Raw genomic sequence first — 13,762 nt, forward strand, 5'->3', positions numbered from 1 at the left:
AGGAAATGAAGCTAAGGAGGGTCTAATGGAGAAGGAGTTAAGCAACAGAAGTCCACGATGAAGAGTCAAAGATCGGGGTTTGGGAGTAGCATAATGGGAAAGCTAGATGGCTATGAAGCCTTGATCAGACTGTGGAATTTTAGAGTTTGAGACTTCAGATATGGAGCAGTACCAGGTGATAGCAAGGTCCTCATGGGGCCATGGGGGTCAACAGCTGACTTGGAAGGGAACTGAAGTTAAGAACGTTGAGAAGCTTAGAGGCAAGGGCATTAGAAGGGACATTGGAGTCCCCCTGAGATAGGGCTAGAGTTGACCAAATTATTCAATTAGTAGAGGGAATGTCTACTATTATTTCACTCTGAGAGGGCCTATATCCTAACACATAGTTGGAGTTCATAAAATAATTGTTAAATGAACAAGTGAATAAAATACCCGACTGCTGTAGAAAAGACATATCAGCTTTTAGGAGATAATACGGTTTAGGGACACTAGTGATATCTACTGTTAGTATTCGCGGTCGTATTACTGATTTGTGCAAAGTTTTGTCTCTGATGGCTGACTAGTAAGGGAAATTGGCATATTTCTTCCTCTGTATCTTATTTTTCTCCATATGTGAAGACATATGTAGTAGAAAGATGTATAAGGGAAAATTGGGAAATCAGAGTTTTGTAAAGTCCCAGTATTGTTGCTGGTTACCTGTGATCTTTGACAAGCGTCTCCTCTTTCTTCATAAGAAATGGTTTTGGATAATCTCTTCATTCATTTCTATAACTAACTCTAAAATTCAGGTGTCTCTCTGACTATGGAAATTGATGTAAGTTAGAAAGTAAAAATTCTACTTGTATTCAAACATCTAGTCTGAAACTATTTTGGCTTCAAATTGTTTTGAAGGCAAATACTGAAACTCTTGAATTGACCTTTTAAAACAACTTATGGGAAATCATGCCAATTTCTTGCCACAGAGATTCAAAATGATGGAAACACCTCTCAAATATCCCATGATCCTAAATCAAAGGTTGTCTCTGAAAAGATGATCTTCCCCATGAAAGTTAGACATCTAAGAAGCCAGATCTTGCTTTCTTGATCTGGTTAATTACATATGAGTTTCCCTTTTTATCTAGTATAAGAATGAAAAATATATTTCTTTATACAACAAAAACTTCATTTTATGTAGTACTTGGATGGCTAAGACACAGCTCTTTGGCCTTGAGATACTTACGTGTGCCTAGGGGAGATACCACCACGTGGAAATATAACAAATAACCACAGTTCAAATCAGACCAAATCCCATATGAGCAGTTAAAGTAAAAATAGGTCCCTAGGTTATTTTTTTAAGTGCTGAAAAGCAGGGAGTAACTGAAATATTCCCATTTCTCATTTTTTATCTTTATGCCATTTTTTTCCATTTTCAGCTCTATTTTTATCTAAATGATTTGCTTTTGTATACAGAAGTTGGCTACATTACCAATTATTTTTATTCAATATTGATGTGCTTACAGGTAAGTATAGCATTGCTAAGATGCACAACTTAAAATGCTATTTTTAAGTGTATATAGAGAATTTTAGACTCTTTGCAATTCAGTTAACCAAAGTGGATTGTCCACTTTCTGTGTAATGTTGATCTCTCCCCATTTTTCAGTCTTGGACATTTCAAAGTTCTTTAACAATTAGACAAGAGAAAGAAACTAAGATGCAAATTAAATTAGCTTATCTGGCTGCCTCTAAGTAGCTTTGGTGTTTCAAAAATGTAAAAAGCTTCTTTATTGTTCTTTATTGGTGCTCCCATAGCACTTTATGTGAACTTATATTTTAAAATGTATTGCACTGTATGGTAATCTTTAGCTCCAATGCCTCCCTTACCTCTTACCCCTTACCTCCTTCCCTCCTCCATCCTTTCCTTCCTCCCTTTTCTCTCACCAGAATAGAACACCTAGGGGACAGGAACCTGTCCTATTCACTTTTGTATTCCTTGTACCTTGTTCAGAGATAAACACTGGATGGGTGAACGAATGGATAATGGATGATGGATGGATGGATGGATGGGAGGCAACTCTGAACTCTTCCGCAAGGTCTGGAGAACCACACATGACTGATTGTCTTTTAACCATGAAACACCTGCCAAGTATCAATCTCACTTTCAATGGGTTTTTGACAACTAGATCTATCAAATGGTTTATTTAAAAGACCTAAGAATCAATATCTTTAAAAGTTTCTCAAAAACTCTTATGAAGTAAGCTTGGCCTCTGAAAATGAAGATAGTGGTATATTTTTAAAGCTCACTGCAGACTGATGAAAGGCACACTTCGAACCTTCTGGAGAGTTCTCTCCTCTCCTTCTCCCTCCAGGCTCGCCACCCTGAAAGGTTCCCAATTAACAGGATTCTGCTGTTCTCTGCTTCCCTTGAGCCATTCAGATGGGACTTAAAGAATGACACTGGAAGTGTAATTGCAAAAAATAAAGATAAAATTTAGGTCCTTAGGGAAATATTTGTGTGCTAAAGCTATAAGCAGATTAGAAAGTTCAGTGAATGTTAATGATGTAAGCCATTTTTATAAGGAAAAAGGCTTTCAGCAAAAGAAGAACGATGATATCTCTGCAGAGTAGAGGGACCACTCAGGGATGTTGACCACAGTCCTCTGCTGTGCATATTTGCTGATTGCCCAGGAGCATGGGCATTGCAACACCACTGACTAGTCATCAGAAATGGGAGCATTTCAACTGCTCTGTATGTGAGGCAGGCTTGCTTCTAGCAAAAGGGCCTTCAGTCAGATCCCTGAAGTCTGTTGCAACAGCCCTACTTTAACCTGGAACCCACCAAGAACCTTAGGAAAACTGGTTATCAGTCCAGAACTCATGCACAATGCTGTGCTCACCAAAAGCCACCAGACCATCAGGAATGAATATAAGTTATTTCAGAAGCAAATCCACGGTGATGTAGAATCCCTCAGGGCCACTGCCCATAGTAGGGACAATTCAGGGTCAGATCTACCCTGAGCAGGCCTTTCTCCCCCATCATCAGAAGCAAGCCACTGTTCAATTTTCTCTCTTCTTCCCCTTGATGCTTTTAAGTTGTCAGCCAGCCCTGGAACTGCCATGTTCACTTTCACATGAATATCTTAGGCTTCATTTCTGCATATAAGTTCAACTATTCGCTATATTTGAAGAAGCTTTAGGAAGGAAAAAAATACAAAGCAAAGTGAGAACCTGGCATTATGCCTTTTGCTCTTTCTTTTCCACTAAAGAATATTCATTTCTGATGCCTTAATTTCTTAAGCCTTTTACAGTTTTTAACCTAAGCCTCCTATTTTAAGAAACCAATGAATCTTTTGCTTTTTATTCCCCTTTAGATCGTACGACTCCAGCTAGTATCTTAAGCATTTCCAGGAAGAGATTTGGATCATCTCCATTAGTCCTAGGATTAGGTAAAATTAAACATGAGAATTTATAATCTAGAAAAAGGATTTATTTCAGTTTCTTTACAAGTGAAATATTCAGTAGTTTCAAAAGAGTTTAAAAGATATGCTATAGAATTCAAACTAAATAGTAAAAGAAAGCTGCCTCAGTGATTTTATGTAAAAGTCATTTCCCCTCTTAGAGTAGAAGTTGGTTTGCAAATTAACGAGGTGGAGCCAAAATAGAGAATTGCATTGTAAGAGAGTGACTCACAATGTTTTGACTTTTTAAAATATATCTTTCCCGACAGCAAAGGCTGCCTTGTCATCTGATTGCTTTCTAATTAATGTTAAGTCTTCCATTATAAATATCACACTTTTGCCACCAGAGCTACCAGTTGTGACCTCATATTAACTGTCCTTGAAGGACGCACAGGGCAATTATGGCTGTGGGTGTCTGTGATTACAGAGATGTATCTCCTCATATTCTAACCCGAGCCGTGGTACAATCAGTACCACCATAAGAATGCTTCCATTAATAGCAGAGGAGCAAATCAATGTTTGTTTGCTTGGAAGTAAAAATAGGTACTTGCTGATAAGTATGTGTTCCTTGCTACTTTTATTTACAAAGAATTAACCAACCATGAGGTATCCTCAACAAATAAAACCAAGTTACAATACTCAGAAACTAATATTTTTTTAAAGAGAAAACTGTACTTTATGCAATGTGGAAGGTGGATTGAGCAGATAAAATCAATCCAAGACACAGAATCTGTCGGGCAGAGCAGACTCTACTTGAAGTCCCTGCCTGAAGGCTTCACACAAACTTAAAAGAAGAATTTGACCTGGAGGGATACAGGAACCCATTTGGGATTCTCTGAACACACACACACATACAATGTTTGCAAATAGAAAATCAAAGCTGCATTTAAAAGACTTCAGAGTCATACTATGACAGAGGTAGGTCCTGGAAGCATCAGTGCCTCTCTGCCTATGTGCCAGTATATTTAGTAATTTAGATTTAGGGCTAGTCTGGGGTGCCACCCCCACTGTCTTCTGTGAACCAGTGGACAAATTGAAAAATTAGCCTTGGTATCCGCTGAATATTATATGATAAGGTTTACATCTGGAATTAATCAGTTCTTACATTTAACTTCCAGTTCATTTTTTCCTTTCTTTTTGAGTTGAGGTAGAGAACTAATTTTTTACCCGGCCTCCTAAGACACTGGTCCTTGTACAACTGTCTGCAGGAACTGTCACCCTCCACTTGAACTGAGACTGTGCTCACCTCTTCCTCCGGCACATCTGGGTCTAAGCTGACTTTTCTGTGGGTGTTTTTTCCCACCATTCCTGATTCATTCAACAACTATTTATTGAACATCTCTGCTGTGTAGGCACTGAAGGAGAGCACTGACCACTGAAAGAATAGACTTTTCTTTTCATTCTACACCTGCTCTACTCCTCCTTATCCTTTATGTCAACCATCACTTCCTCCGAGAAGCATCCCTGACCCACAGTCTAGATCAGTCTTCTTTGTTGTATAGACCTCAGCCTTTTCCTTACAGAATGTATTTGTTCATAAATAAACTCACTTACTGATTATTTTACTAATGCCAGTCTCCCCAGTTGAGAACAGGAACCATGTCTAGTTTTGCTTGCCAATTTATCCCAGTGCCTGGCACACAGCAACACTCCGTTCATTGGTGAATTGATTGGTGGGTGATGAATGGATGGATTGATGCATTGAAGCATGGTTTCTTCCCTCTAAGAGCTCCTTACATATTATAGGGAAATAAGCATAGCTATGTGTGGAAAAATAGGTTTGGGGCAAAACTATAAACAGCTTTGTGGAGGTGTTTCATCATCATCTTGTAGAAGAGAAGCTAACAAAGATGTTGAAACAATGATGAGGTTAGTGTTTCAGGAAGCTCCCCAAGGTAGCAGGATGGAGGACAGCCTGGGAGAGGAGGAAGGAGTCCGTTGGCAGGAAGAGCAGGGAGGTGCTGCCATGGCCCGGGTCTCGGATGAGGAGGTTTATACAAAGGCAACAGCTGCAGAACAGCAGGAGTCGAGGCACTGAGTCACAGAATCCAGACATCCCCACCCTTTCTTAGAAGATTAAAAAAGCTCTACAAGGAACACCCTCCAGAGAATGGTCTCCTCCTGTAGAGAAAGTAGGGACCCAGACGGCAAAAAGACCCCTGAGCCAGGGGCTGATCCCAACTTGGGCTTGACACATGTGGCACGACCAGCAGGATGACAGTTTGCTCTGTGTCCTCCTGGCCGTATCTCAGAGTTTCAGGAAGGTCAAAACTCCGTGTTTAGTCAGACAGTTAACCAACATTTATTAAGCACAGGCCGTATATCAGGGAGTGGGGAGAGAAGGATTAGAAAGCTGGGCGTGGATGTGGCCACTGTCCTTGCAAAGCTTAGGGACTAATGAGCAAAACAGCAGCAAGTGAGCACGTGCAGCTCAGTGTGGCAAGGGTTCTGACGGAAAAGGCACAGAGGGCTGTGGGCACGCGGAGCAGCACCCTGCCTGGTCCCAGAGGACGTGTGATCTAAGCTGGGAACCAACGGAGAAGAAGAGTCAATCGGAGGAGAAGTCATAGGAGAACGTACCTGGCAAAGGGAGCAGCACATGCACGGACTCCTAACAAGAGAGAACACAGCATGTGGGAGGGAGCAAGCCCAATTCTAGAGCACGGAGCATGGGAGGGAAGCGGTAGATGGGACAAAAGGGGCAGGAGGTGAGGGAGAGCCTGCAGAGTGAAGCAGGGGCAAGATCATGCAGTGCCCTGTAATCCGTGTCAGGAATTGAGCTCTGTGTTGAGGGCAATGGGAGATGCACTTTGCATTCTGGAAAGCTAATTGGTTCCCTCCCAGTACACTCAGGAGGAGCAGGGCCTGTGGAGGAAAGCCAGTTCCAAGGCTGATGGCATTCATCTGGATGAGGTGATGGTGGCCCGCACTCGGGGAGTAGCAGAGAGGTGGAGAGTAATGAATAGGTAAGAGAGGTATTGAAGAGGTGGATTTGTCAGGCTTCAAGGACTGATCAGGTGAGGAGGGAAGAAGAGACAAGGTGTTGAGGATGCTGGCATCACTGTGGGACAGCAGGGCCTTTGACTGTGCGGGACACACACAAGAGGAATTTAGGTGTTGATAGAGGAGAGATGGTGAGTTCAGCTTGAGATAGGTTAGGTAAAAAGTACCCATGGGACAAGCCAGGGGAAATGCTCAGCTGTCAGTTGGGTCAGTGGGTCTGGAACTAAGGAGAGTGATGCCAGCAGTCTTTGTGACTGCTCTGGGTGATCTGCTGTGACCTGATCACAGGTTGGCATCCAGTATAGCAACATGGGCTTTTGAGTCACGGGAGATGTCAGTTCAAGTCACTGATGAGCTGCGTAAGCTTGGACATTACATTCCTAAGCCTGTTTCTCCATCATAAGCTGGAATAATGGTCTGACCTTCTTCATAGGATGTTGGGAGAAATAAATGAAATCATGCTTGGCCTCAGTAAATCCTCACTGGTTGTGTAGCAGGATCATCTAGCCTGGAAATGTAGATTTGAGCACCACCAGTGTACAGATGGTACTGGGAACCACTGGAAAAAATAATGAAGGGAAAGAGGCGTGTATAAAAAAACACCAACGTTGAAGGGTTACATAAGGACATACACAGTGGAGATTGAGAAGTAACCAGGGAGGTAAAGGGAAAATGCAGGCAGTGCTGTGACATCATGGAAGTGAAGGGAAGAGAAGGTTTCCAGAACGGGAGGTGGTCGGTTGGGTAAATTCCTAGCAACGGGTCGAGAAAGGTAAGAGCTGTGTAGTGACATTGGATTCGGGGACAAGTAGGATCAGCAACCCCCGAGACAACCGTTTCAGTAGAAGGGCAGGGGCAAAAGCAGATTACGGCCAGTTGAGAGAAGTTGCTAGATACAGATCTCTATTTAGTATGCGAACACTTTGTTGAGTTAAAAAAAAATGGCACAAGGCAGAGGCATAAGAGAAAATTAAAAATCTTTTCTGATTGTAAAAATTTGATTTTGCCTCAAGGCTTTGATTCAGTGTGTAATAAAAAGACCTTCTGGCCCTGGATACAGGCACCCCATTCTAGCTTTTCATCGAGCATTGCCAGGCACTGGCGAAGGAAAGGGAAAATAATCATTCTCAAGGCATTCCCTATAGAGGAGACGTCTTGAGTACACCATCCAGGCCTAATGTGTTCATTCTGTTCTCAAGGCTGTTTTGGAAAGAAATTAAACTCTCTGTAGCATCAGTAGCAATTTTCTGCATTGTGTGCATGTTCACTTGGAGAATTCATTTTCCCATGTAGAGCACTGTAAGATCTCTACTGAGCAGGAACTCTGGCAAGAGCCTACATCTCTCAGCTCCACCGCAGGGTCTTCTCAATGACTTTTGCAGATTCGAGGCCAGCCTTGCACTCCCAGCAGCACTAACAGAGAGAACGCCCGGATTTGGGGTTGGCACTCGGAATTTACTTATCCTTGCGTGTGGACATTGCACGTGATCCATGTTAGGACCTTTACTCACAAACCAAACAAGCATTATTCCCTCCAAACACATGCACACACTCACATACACACAGACAGAGGCATACACTCACAAACACACTTATACACCGACAAACACTGCTCAAAGCCTTTCACCTGGAAATAGCCTTGAACAGACAAGAGGACTGAGGTACCAAGTGATTCGTTTTCAGACAAGCATCACTGGTCAAACTAGAGCCTGGTCCCTTCTCATTAGCCAGCACTGCCTTCTGAGCCACCATTTTCCAGGTAGTCCCATTCTCAGCATCGTTTCAGTGGGATGACTTGCAGCAGGTGGTTCTTACTGTATGATCCCAAGTTTGAGAATCGCTGCACGAGTGCCTTCTTTTCCAGACCAGTCTCTGGAGCCAGATTGGCTGGATTCAAATCCTGCCTCTGCCATTTACCAGCTATGGGCTAATTTAGTTCATCTTTCTGTGCCTCCATTTCCCACTTTGTGTCACGAGGACAACAGTAGTATCAGCGGCAGTGTAGTGGGGAGACAACGTGAATTAACTATGTCAGATATTTAGCCCTGTGCTTGGCCCTTAACCTTAACCTTTTGTCTTTCCTTTTCCTTTCTGTAAACTAAGGATGATAATTGTTCCCACTTTCAAATGAGTTTGCCACCAGCATAAGCTGATGCATGTAAATGCTCAGTTGCCACATGCACACATCTCCCTCTGTTTAGTTTACGTCCCCACTAAAACTTACTTGGGAAGTCAGGATAGCTTCTGGGCTCTTCCATGAAAATGTTTGTGCATCTTCATGGTGAGTCACTTTCCCACTGATATAGTCTCTTGGTATGTTTCACTTTCCCCACTTCTCAAGTTGTATCTGTAACAGCTCAAGCCATGAAACCCAGCTTCACATGGAAAGGATCTTCCTTGGTTGTGGTGGATGGGAGGTGGCTTGTGCCTCTCCCCTCTCATGGAAATACATCAGGTGGTCAAAAGAACCTAGCTCAAGGAAAACCTCCACAGTATTTACGATTTCATTATTCCAGCATCCATAGCCTCTGAGAGACAAGTCACAAAGAAGGTGGACACATGCCCTCCAGTAACCTTATTAACTCAGTTCAACTATGCCAACACAGGAACAGCTTTTATTTTTCATATAAATGTATTTTTATTTTGTAGTCTTCATATCCTGTATATATAAAAGATGTATATATCCTGTATGCATAGAAGATATTTATATAGCCTGTCACATGCCACACAGTGTTCTAGCCACTTTAGATGTGATATTTATTCTTATAACAACTTTATCACGTAGTACTAGGATTATCATTATCCGCCTTTTATATATGAGGAAACTGAAGCACAAAATAAATAAGTAGCTCAAGGAAGATCAGTCCAGTAATAAGAAGCACAGTGAGGATTTAAACCCAGATAGTCTGGAGTCAGAGGCTATGTATAACACTATTATAGATAACACTATTATATATTATATGTATTATTTACGTTATGTTATTTATATACATTATATATAACACTATTATAATAGAGAACTCCAGAGGACACTTAATTCAGGGTTTTATTTTGTAGGCAAGGGAATCAATGTTTAGGAGAAGAGTCTGACCTTTTTTTTTTTTTTTTTTTTTCATTTACAAAAGGTAGGCTATGTTTATTTAGAGTCACAGCAGTTGACTGACTCAGTGTGACTCAAACCACAAAGAAACCATTTCTCCTTCACTCCATTCTGAGTCCCAGGGTGGGCTGGGGCCCAGGCTGGCAGGAGTGCTGCCTGGGGCCCATTCACAGGTTTACAAGTTTCTCATTGAGGGCAATTTGTGACTGTGTGAGATTGGCCACGTAGGTCACCATCAGCAGGTCGTTGATGTTGCTGTTGAGCATGGTCTCGAAGTCCTCGGGAACTATTTTGGGGACTTGGTTAACCAGACTCATCAAGAAGCGGCCCACGGTATTGTCAGCAGACACCTTTCCAGACAGCACGTCCTCTGCATACTGCAGCACCGTGCTGAGGGCCGATGCCCCGCCCACCTGCTGCAAGTCACTGGAGAGGCCGATCACCCGGTTGGGGCTAAAACAGGTCTTCATGATCAGGTCAACTCTGATGCGTTCATATTTCACTGTCAGCGGTGTGAACATCACCCCATGGTCCTCCCAGGAACACCCATTAAAGTGCTGACATAGGCCTTGATGCTCATGCGGCCGTTCTGGAGGCTCGTGTCCACAGTGAGGTGGATGGGGCTGGGGGCTTCCCGGCTGTAGTACTCATGGATCAGCACAGAGTGCTCTGTGATGTCATGGCCTGTGGCGTACCAGCCCAGGATGAGCTCATTTGGAGAGACTTTCTTGTGCAGTTCATTCATGTTGTTAGCAAATTCCATGTCAACAGCCACCTCATCTTCTGACTCATTGTGCGGCACTGAAAAGCAATTGGTGACTTCCACTGAGTTCTTGTCGACGGTTCCCAGCAGGGTCCCGATAACTCGGGCGGCGCCCTCGTTGCGTTGCTCGTAGCTGTCCACGATGGAGGCCAAAATGACGGGTGCAGCCGGACCACGCGGCCGCCGGGGAAGGAGCCTGGGAGGGCAGGACTAGGCAGCGACTGCGCCGGCGTCTGCGCTGGGGCTGGCGCTGAGGCTGGGGTCTGGCCCGGAGCCGCAGTCCCAGCCGCTGCTGCCGCCGGGTCAGAGGCTGAGGCTGGAGCCGGCGACGGGGCTGCAACGGGCGCTGCAGCCGGCGCCGGCGCTGGCGCTGGCGCTGGAGCTGAGGCTGGGGCTGGGGCTGTGGCCGGGGCCGGAGTCAGGACCGGGGTTGTGGCCGCAGCCGGGGCTGGGGCTGGACTGGCGGGAGGAGCGCTCACCGAAACTGCCGGTGTAGCCATCTTGTCGAGAAAGCGAGTCTGACCTGAGCAGCCTCATATACCTAGAAACTTAGTTATTGCTGTTTCGCTCAGAAACACACCAGTGATTTAAAGGAGAGGAAGCCGAGCAACAAGGCTAATTTAAGTGCCCAAGAGTGAGAAGGGGGCTTATCTTGAAAAAGCCCTCCAACATGATCAGCAACTAAGCTGCAAAGGAAGGCCAAGTGAATATAAATAAAAAGAGAAGTCACTTTTTATCTTGCCTTCAAAGTATACGATTTCTAAAGCAAAGATGCCTTTTATGTAACGTCTCTGCTTCCAGGAGTTTGGGGAAGAGCATGATGGAACAGGGACACCTACTGGTGAGAACAAGCTTCACTTTGTAGATTTCTATCACTTCTTTTAAGAATGACGGTGATCCCCCCCCCCCCCCCCCATTATTTGAAATATATTGGTCGTGGGCAGTATTTAAGTTAGATACAGAATCTTCCATTCAGGATATTACATTTTTAAAAGAAAACAATCAGATGTCTCCAACTATTTATAAGCAATTCAAGCACAGGATCTCCATTCTCCCTTATAGGAATTCCAAGCTACATTTTAGGGTCCTGCATTAGTCAGCTCTGCTTGGGTGAAGCAAACACCAGGCTGGGTGCCAGGTGCCTGGAGCCCTGCATTACTCTCATTTCAAGTCAAAAGACCTTACTTGAACACTTGCATTCCAAGGGGAGGTGAGAGAGAGGTTCCTGCACAAGTCACTCCCATCTCAGAAGCCGGGAGCCAAGATGCTCATCATTCTGGATGTCTCAGGGTGGCTCTAGACAGATGCTTCCCATCCAGGCTGCAGCTTCCAGGACTTGGACCTGGTCTGACCAGATCAGACATTCTTGTCTCTTCTGGAGCACTCAGATGTTACTTTGATGTTCTTCCATCAAAAATGAATGTGTAATCGTTTGAATTCTCTCCTATACCATGTCAGTTTGTTGAGGTTGGAATTGTACTTTGAAAATTGTGCTTTTCTAAGTTTTTTCTAGGAGAAAGAATTCAGAAAGGAGAAATGAGGAAAATTGGTGAAGGAAAATGGAGCTTAAGAGAGGAGAAATCTTTGCAGGGAGATGGCAGTATCATCCTTTGGCTTTGATTTCATTAGTTAAAACACTTTGGATCCTGCTCAAACTTTCTAAACTTCCTAGCCATCACCATGTATAATTGAAAAGTCTTGATGGCTTTAGAAGAAATTGTTCTCAGTTGGGTTGTTGAGATGCAATAGATTCTTTTGTTTGGTTTTAGTTTCAATGTGGAATTTGGAGTCAAAATAAGAGAATTTGCCTTCCTGCATGTGCAGTTGAGTGATACAAAAGTGATTTAGGCATCCAGAGACCCAAAAAGGATAGTTTTCATCTGTGTTGGGGAAGAGTTGGGAGAATTTAAAACAAGTTCATGGAAGATATGCACACTGGCATTGAGAATATAGCCAACTATTGAGATGTAGCATTGAATATTAAAAATAAATTCATGAATACTACTAATTAAATTTTATTTATTAAGCACCAAAGCGTAAGCATTGTGTTTGGAGCTCTAAAGAAAACAGATCTCAATCCAATCTGTCCTGACCCTTTAGAAGTTGTAATACAGCAGGACAGATGAGACAAATGACAAATCTCTGAGACAGTAGGGAGAAGCCACTGGGAGAGTGAAACAGAAAAGGACAACAAAAACATTCTCTACTCCTTGAATCCATGCTTCCCCCACATCCATTTCATCCCCAGAAAGAAATGGGCAAGACAAGAGGTAATTGAATTAGGAGGTTAGTGCAATTGTTTAAAAATGAAGAGTTGAGGGACTGAATTAACAGGGCAGGGGGCGGGGGAGGACAAGGGAAGAAGAGATGGATTGAGGGGAGAAAAGGTCTTAAAAGATGAATGAATAGAATTTAAGGACTTAGATGTGGAGCTTAAGGGAGGAGCGTTATACATAAGCATAGATACAGACACAGAATATTAGAGCTGGGGGAACAAATCTTTAATTCCCAGGTTAGAACAAGGACATAAAGGCAACACTAATAGAAACAGAAAAATCAAGAGGGATTTGAAGCAGGAAAGTGGGACAGAGGGCAACATTCTGAGTTTCTTTTTCCAAGTGTCTGTAGGGCGAAAGAGACCAATGGATGTGTAGGTGGAAACATCCCCTAGGGACGCTGGAAACTGGTCCCATGAAACTATTTCTGAATCAGGAGATCGATGAAGCGAATCCATGAGATTTTATGAACTCCTCCAAAACCTCGTGCAAAGAAATTATATTAATTTGTTTAATATTAGGGGTTAATTTGAAATTACCCTTATTCCCATGTGCTTTTGTGGAAGGTTAGTTTAATATGAAAGAGTATTGGTTATAAAAGAAGTTTCTAGACATGAGGAGCAGTAAATCATTAAGTTAAGAAGGAAAATATTTCCCTGTGTGACTTTTTTGATGAGTACTAAATTTGAGAAGTGATTTAACTGTTTAGAGAGTGAATAAATCAAAATGAAATACAACCTCCTATAGCTTAGAGAAACCAAGAATCAAAAGGTTGAATTTAGTTTAAAAAAAAAAAAAAGTTGAATTCAGCACCAAATATGCTTTCAGTGGAATGAAAGTGAATACTATAATTAGTTGGCTAAAAGCAGTCATTAATATATGAGATATCACCCTTATTATAATGTTCACATAAAAAAGAAAGCCAAAAAACAGACAATATAAATGAAAGGGAATTTATTTATGCTCTCCTTAAATAAGCATATGGTCATTTTATTGAAAATAAAGAATAAATTCCAAAGTTAAAAGCCTGAGACTTAGTCAATAAATCAACTCTAAAATGTTCTTAATTGGCAACTATATACTGCATGAATAAAGCCAAGTATTTGGGTTTTAGTTCAAGCAAAATTTTCATTCTGCCAATAGAGGTGAGATTAAGAGAGGAAAAAAAAAAACTACTGTGTATTTA

At 42.5% G+C, this 13,762-nt stretch overlaps 1 protein-coding gene and 1 pseudogene across 2 annotated transcripts in view; one reads left to right on the plus strand and one right to left on the minus strand.

Moving 5' to 3' along the window:
- Positions 1-13,762, plus strand: part of KCNB2 (potassium voltage-gated channel subfamily B member 2) — a 344,982-nt gene that overhangs the window by 308,597 nt on the left and 22,623 nt on the right. The gene's annotated exons all lie outside the window — the stretch shown is intronic.
- Positions 9,558-10,806, minus strand: LOC105088583 (eukaryotic translation initiation factor 3 subunit F-like; annotated as a pseudogene).

The sequence above is a fragment of the Camelus dromedarius genome, chromosome 30, assembly GCF_036321535.1.
Source record: "Camelus dromedarius isolate mCamDro1 chromosome 30, mCamDro1.pat, whole genome shotgun sequence".
In the NCBI taxonomy this organism is placed as follows: Eukaryota; Metazoa; Chordata; class Mammalia; order Artiodactyla; family Camelidae; genus Camelus; species Camelus dromedarius.